At 35.9% G+C, this 6,226-nt stretch overlaps 1 non-coding gene across 1 annotated transcript; it reads left to right on the forward strand.

The window, feature by feature from the left end:
* The first annotated feature begins 2,773 nt into the window (after positions 1-2,773).
* LOC145540007 (U6 spliceosomal RNA) lies at positions 2,774-2,876 on the forward strand. The gene has a single exon (XR_014078140.1). It is a non-coding gene; the product is annotated as a U6 spliceosomal RNA (small nuclear RNA).
* The last annotated feature ends 3,350 nt before the right edge of the window (positions 2,877-6,226 follow it).

Raw genomic sequence — 6,226 nt, forward strand, 5'->3', positions numbered from 1 at the left:
TACCTGAGGCTTGTAGTAACTATAGAGAAAGAAAGAAAGTGAAGTCGCTCAGTTGTGTCCGACTCTTTGCGACCCCATGGACACCAGGCTCCTCCGTCTATGAGACTTTCTAGGCAAGAGTACTGGAGTGGGTTGCCATTTCCTTCTCCAGGGAATCTTCCTGACCCAGGGATCGAACCCAGGTCTCCCACATTGTAGACAGACACTTTGCCATCTGAGCCACCAGGGAAGTAACTATAGAGAACAGTCACCATAGAGACAAGAATAGAATAGACATACGAGATACCAAACAGTGCTAGAAGACATGGAAGTTCTGGCAAGGTCCATCCAATAACCACCCTAACAAAGTCTAAAACCAAGCCTTTAAAAGATCTGCAGTGAAAACTGAATTTAGAGGTTGAGACCCACAATAATTGAGGGGCTTGGGAAACATACTGAGTTTTCCAACAAGTATCCTCTAGCAAAGGATAAAAACAAGCCTACAGGGTGCCAGGTAATCAATCAGTAAATGAGCTGCATAATAGAAGAAACAGTAACACTTCTCAAAGGAAGATAACAAAAGTCCAGAATCTGTACAATGCACCACCAACAACGTGCAGTACATAATTTTAAAAATAACTAGATATGCAAAAAACAGCAAAGTGACCCATAGTTAAGGGGAAAACACCAGTCCCAAAATTACTGAGATGATGTTTTCAGAAAATAAGAATTTTTTAAGCAAGTGGTTAAATATGTTAATAAAAACTAAGAAGATAGGGACATAATGAGTTAAAAGGTAAGGACTCTGCTGAGAAATTTAAACTATAAAGAAGAGCTAAATGGAAATTTTAGAACTTAAAAATTACAATGACAAAAAAAATCACAGTAGGTCAGAAAGAAGAGGGAAAAAAATCACTGAGGAACTTGAACATGGGAAGGCAAATATATAGCAATTATCCAAGCTAATGAATAAAGAGAAAATATTTTGAAGAAAAATAAACAGATCCTTAGAGACCCGTAGGACAGCAGAAAATGACCTAAATATGTGTAATCAGTGGCCCTGAAGAAGAAAGTGGAAAATGAGGCAAAATAGACTTCTTAAAGAAATGACAAAAAGCCAAGTTACTAGCTGAGAGAAGTTTCTATAGTACATACATGACAGTAGGCTTATATCCAAAATATAGTTCAAAATTTTTATAACTTGATAATAATGATACAATCTAATTATTTTTTGATGAGCAGAAGAACTTGAACAGACACTTCACCAAAGATACCTGTGTGGTGATGAGCACAAGAAGAGATGTTAAACATCATTAGTTATCAGGAAATTGCAAATTAAAGCTAAGATACCACTACATATCCATTGGAAAGATACTACCACACACCCTTTCAAAAGGCTGACAATACCGAGTACTGAGGAAGACTGAGAATAGTATCTTCTCTCGCTATTGAGAATGGAAAATGGTGCAATCACCTTGGAAAAACAGCTTGATAGTTTCTTTTAAAGTTAAACACACTTATCACATCAACCAGCTACACCACCCCTAAGTATTTACCAAAATGAAATAACCTACTTCAACCCAAAGAGTGTTCATAGCGATTTTATTCATAATAGCCCAAAGCTGGGACAATTCAAATACCCACCAATAGGCTAACAAATTGTGTTATTAATACAATTAAATACTACTCAACAACAAAAAATATGAATTACTAATAAATACAACCTTGTGAATGCATCTCAAAAACATCATGCTGAGTGAAAGGAACTCAATACAAAAGATATGTATACTGTCTGATTCCATTTATATGAATACTAGAAGAGGCAAAACTCATCTATACTGACAAAAATGAAATCAGTGGTTGCCTGGAGCAATAGTTGAAAGGAGAGACTGATTGCAGAGGTTGTGTATGAAGGAGGTGTGAGAAAATGAGCTATATTTTGATTATGATGATGATGATGTATGAGTGTATACATTTACTTAACTATACACTTAAAATATATGCATTTTATTGTATGGAAATGATACCCCACAAAGTTGACTTTTAAAATAATACTTGCATAACTCTTTAAATTAGAAGGCTTGTTTTCATTGTTATCCTGTAATGAGTCATTCAGCAATAAATTTTGTAAGGAACAAGTTCTTTTTGAATCATTCACAAGCACCCCAAATGAATATGTAACCATTTGTTTTTGTTATACATGCGAGGCTGGAGAAACTTAAGCTTGTTAAACTAATAATAATAAAACTCCTGCCCATTATCTCTGATTCTAAGCTGCAGAAGAAACTATAACTTCAGTTCTCAAATTTCTAAGCATCCTCAGTAACTATTTGTTGACCAGTTCCTAAAGTGAGTGTCTGGATCTATTTTATAAACAAGTTCTCCCATCATCTAATATCTTGGCTGCTGCAGAGTTTAGGAGAATACTTCCTACAAAATGCCAGTCTCGCAGCAAACATAGAGAGAGTCTGCACAGTGAACCAATGCTACTAATGGTCAGAGAGACTGTCCTAATCACCCTCCTCAAGCACCCTCTTACAGGACCCCGTTATAGACTTTTTTGCTCAAGGACCCTCTTATAGACTATTTTGCAAACATAGACAATAGGCAAGATGGACTTTCTTTTCCTTAAAATTTTCCTACAGGTAGTGGGAAATTGATGGACAAGAGAAAGGTGTTATAAACTAAGGGCACTGCTAGCCTGTGCAGTGACCTTGTGTGTTAAAACGAGTGCTTCAACTTACTGGAACACCTCCCTTACTGATTTGGAGCCTTAATAAGAATAGCAGGATGCCCACTTCAGCAGTACATACACAAAAACTGGAACAATACAGAAAAGATTTTCATGGCCCTTGCACAAGGATGACACAAATACTATGTATTTACATGTGGAATATTAAAAAAAAAAAAAAACTCATATAAAAAGAGAACAGATATGTGGTTACCAGAGGCAAGAAGTGGGAGGTAGGAGAATTGGGAGAAAGTGGTCAAAGTTACAAACTTTCAGCTAAAAGATAAATAAGTAGTAAGGATGTAATGTACAACATGATGACTGTAGTTAACACTAATGTATACTTGAAAGTTGCTAAGAGCATACATCCCAAAAGTTCTTATCTCAAGGGAAACCAAAAACTTTATAACCATATGTGGCAATGGAAGTTAAGTAAACCTACTGTGATAGTCATTTCGCAACTTACATATGTCTAGTCATTATTCTGTACACTTTAAACTTATATAGTGCTGTATGCCAATTATACCCCAATAAAACTGAAACAAAAAAAAAAAAAGAAAGGAAGAACAGCAGGAAATGTGCAAAAGTTCACTACAAGCTCACAGGTCCGCAGGTCAAAAGTCTGGGTGGGCTTGGCCATATTCTCTGTATGGAGCATCACAAAGACAAACTCAATAGTCAACTGGGATGAGCTCTTATCTGAAGGCTCTGAGGAAAAATCTGCTTCCAAGTTTATTCAGGTTGTTGGCAAAATCCATGTCCTTGGGCATGTGAACTGAGATCCCGTTTTCTTTCTGGATATCTAGAAACTACCAGAATTTCTTAGCTTGTGGGCACCTTCCTCTGTCTTCAAAGTCACTAACTGTGGGTTGAATCCTTCTTAGACTTAGAATCTCTCTGACTCCCTCTTCTGTGACCAGCCAAAGAAAACTCTACGCTTTTAAAGTGTTCAGGTGCACCTGAATAGTCTCCCTAGTTTAAGGTCAACTGATTAGCAACCCTAATTACAACTGAAAAGTTACTTTTGCCATCTAACATAATATAATCAGAGGAGTAACACCAGGAGCAGAGATCATGGGCATCTAGAATTCTGTCTACCATACTGACGCCTCATTTGTCCAGCATTACTTACCTTCGTTGTATCCCTAATGATAGCATTCATTCAAACATTTTTAAAGATGTTTTTAAAAACACATGCTGCTAGTCAAGTGATTCAGAGTCTACTTTCCAGGTTACAATTATTAAGACTGGGATAACATTAAAAATATCAGATTTAAGGTCATAGGAACTCAGTTTAAATTCCAGGAGTTCAGACATAAGAGAAGTTGGTATGACCTGGGGAAAGTTTAATAAAGGAAGTGGCAGTCAAGCAGAGCTTTCAAGGATGCACAGAATTTGGGTAGGCAAGAGCATGACTACAGACAGGAATAAACAAAGCCTCTGATGAGCAGCAAGGAGACCCACCTGATAGCTTTTGGAGAATAACAGAAGATAAGGTTAAACAGTTGAGGGAAGTTCAAGTAAGATGGCTTTGTGAACCAGGACAAGAGTTTGCACTTGATTTAGTGAGCAACACTGATCCTTTGAAAACTTTTTAAGTTTCTGTAAGAGTATGTTAAATGGTTGGAAATTTGGGGATTGGTGAGAAAAATGAGAACAGAGAAAGAATAATTACAAAGCTATCAGGGACAAAAATTGCTGATTTATTAGAGATACACACTGACTTTCTATGATGAGTGTAGTAGGCTTTAACATACTCCAGAAAAAAATAAGGGGGAAGAATGGCAAAATATTTACAATTGATGAAGCTTTATGCCAGATATGAGTGTTCAATATAATATTTGTTCCACTTTTGAGTATATTTGAATTTTTCATAGTAAAATTATTTTTTTAAGTCTATTGTAATAATCTGGGAAAACCTAAACATGGGTGGTGGTGGGGAAGATAGAAAAAATTGACTAATTCAATATACATTTGACCTTGATAACAGATTCGATATAACAGTTGAGGGAAGAAACAAAACTGACTCATTCTATAGCTTTGGAAATAGAAAAATGGCATAAAAGAGAACCTGTTAACTGTCTATAAATTCCTGAGCTTTAAACAATGTACTTCACTGGCCTGTATGATTTGAGTATGTATGGAAATTAATCAACAATGTAGTTAAATTTCTGTCTATAGATTTCTTTCTCTGTCTTCTGCACCACATGAAAACACTGGACAGATTTTCACCAAATTTAGAAGGTCTGTTTGGAAAAATCTACCTGTCTAATGTAGCCCTATTTGTTCTATACAAAAAATCATTTTGTGAGACCCTAGATGAGTATCATTCGTTTATTTTTATTCTTAAGGTAATATAGTATATTATTTTTCAACTCTCTACAAGTTGAGTCCAGAAATTTACCTTTTTAAAAAGTTTTCCAGGAGTCTGGAAAGATTTGCATAGAACCCAAAAGCTTCAAATGCTTGCTTGTTTTCTCAAGTGACATATTTAAAATTTTCTTTGGATATACATAAGGGGTTACACCAGACAAAATTACTGTCCTTAAGATTAATAATTCTCACTTCCATATAAGCAAGAGCCTTTTAAAAAGGATAATTTTTGACAATTTTAAAGTAACTCTGGAAGGAATACTTCTTGGGAATAGTGGAGGAGAGATAGACTTTTTAAAAAATGAATGAAAGTGATATCCAATGTAAAAAGCATTTGGAGCCAATCTGAAAAGACAGATCTCGGTGGGTAGGCTCCCACTGGGATAATTGCCTAAACTGAAGAAACTTAAGTGCAAAGAGAGGAGCAGTTCACCTGCAGGGCAGTGAGGTATCTGAGGCTTTCAGGAGAGCCAGTCAAGAGGGATCCCACACTTTCATGCAAGTACTTAAAACTAAAATTCTGCCTGAGAAGAGACACTGACTGCACACATAGAGAGAAGGCCATGTGAATTAAGATACCATGAATTAAGAAAATAAACAGCAATTTCAAACTTAAGCCCCAAATCAATTAAGCTAAGGAATCTAGTAGTATTTCACAATCTGAAATTTGTCCCTATTGTCAAGCCCAAAGATACTAAGCTGTTCCAACAAGAAATTAGATCCATGCTGGATCTAATTACCAAGTCCACAGAACTACTGAAATCTTTATTCAGATTAATAGGCAGAATCCTTTTCACTTAAAAAATATAATATTTAGGCCTAAAAAAGTACATTTCAGTGGAACTTGGCAAAATGGATCAATATTTATTTTCTGAAACCATAGCTTTCCTTGAGTTGAGTCTTCACTCTCAAGTCTGCAGTTTCCAAAGAGTGCCTACTCTGGTATTATCATTATAAGGTCAGTTGGTCTAAAATACAGGCATTTAATTTGTGATCATATTGCTTCTCACATGGGCAACTCTATGTAGTGTGATCCAAGGTGGAGAGTAGCAGGTTTATTCATACGTGTGCCAGAGGGTAGAATGACTAATGATCGTCAGAGAAGATTTGTTGTAAGTTTCAAACAATGAAAGTTCTTTAAAT

Source organism: Giraffa tippelskirchi, chromosome 2, assembly GCF_054371585.1.
Source record: "Giraffa tippelskirchi isolate mGirTip1 chromosome 2, T2T-mGirTip1v1.2.pri, whole genome shotgun sequence".
Classification (NCBI taxonomy): Eukaryota; Metazoa; Chordata; class Mammalia; order Artiodactyla; family Giraffidae; genus Giraffa; species Giraffa tippelskirchi.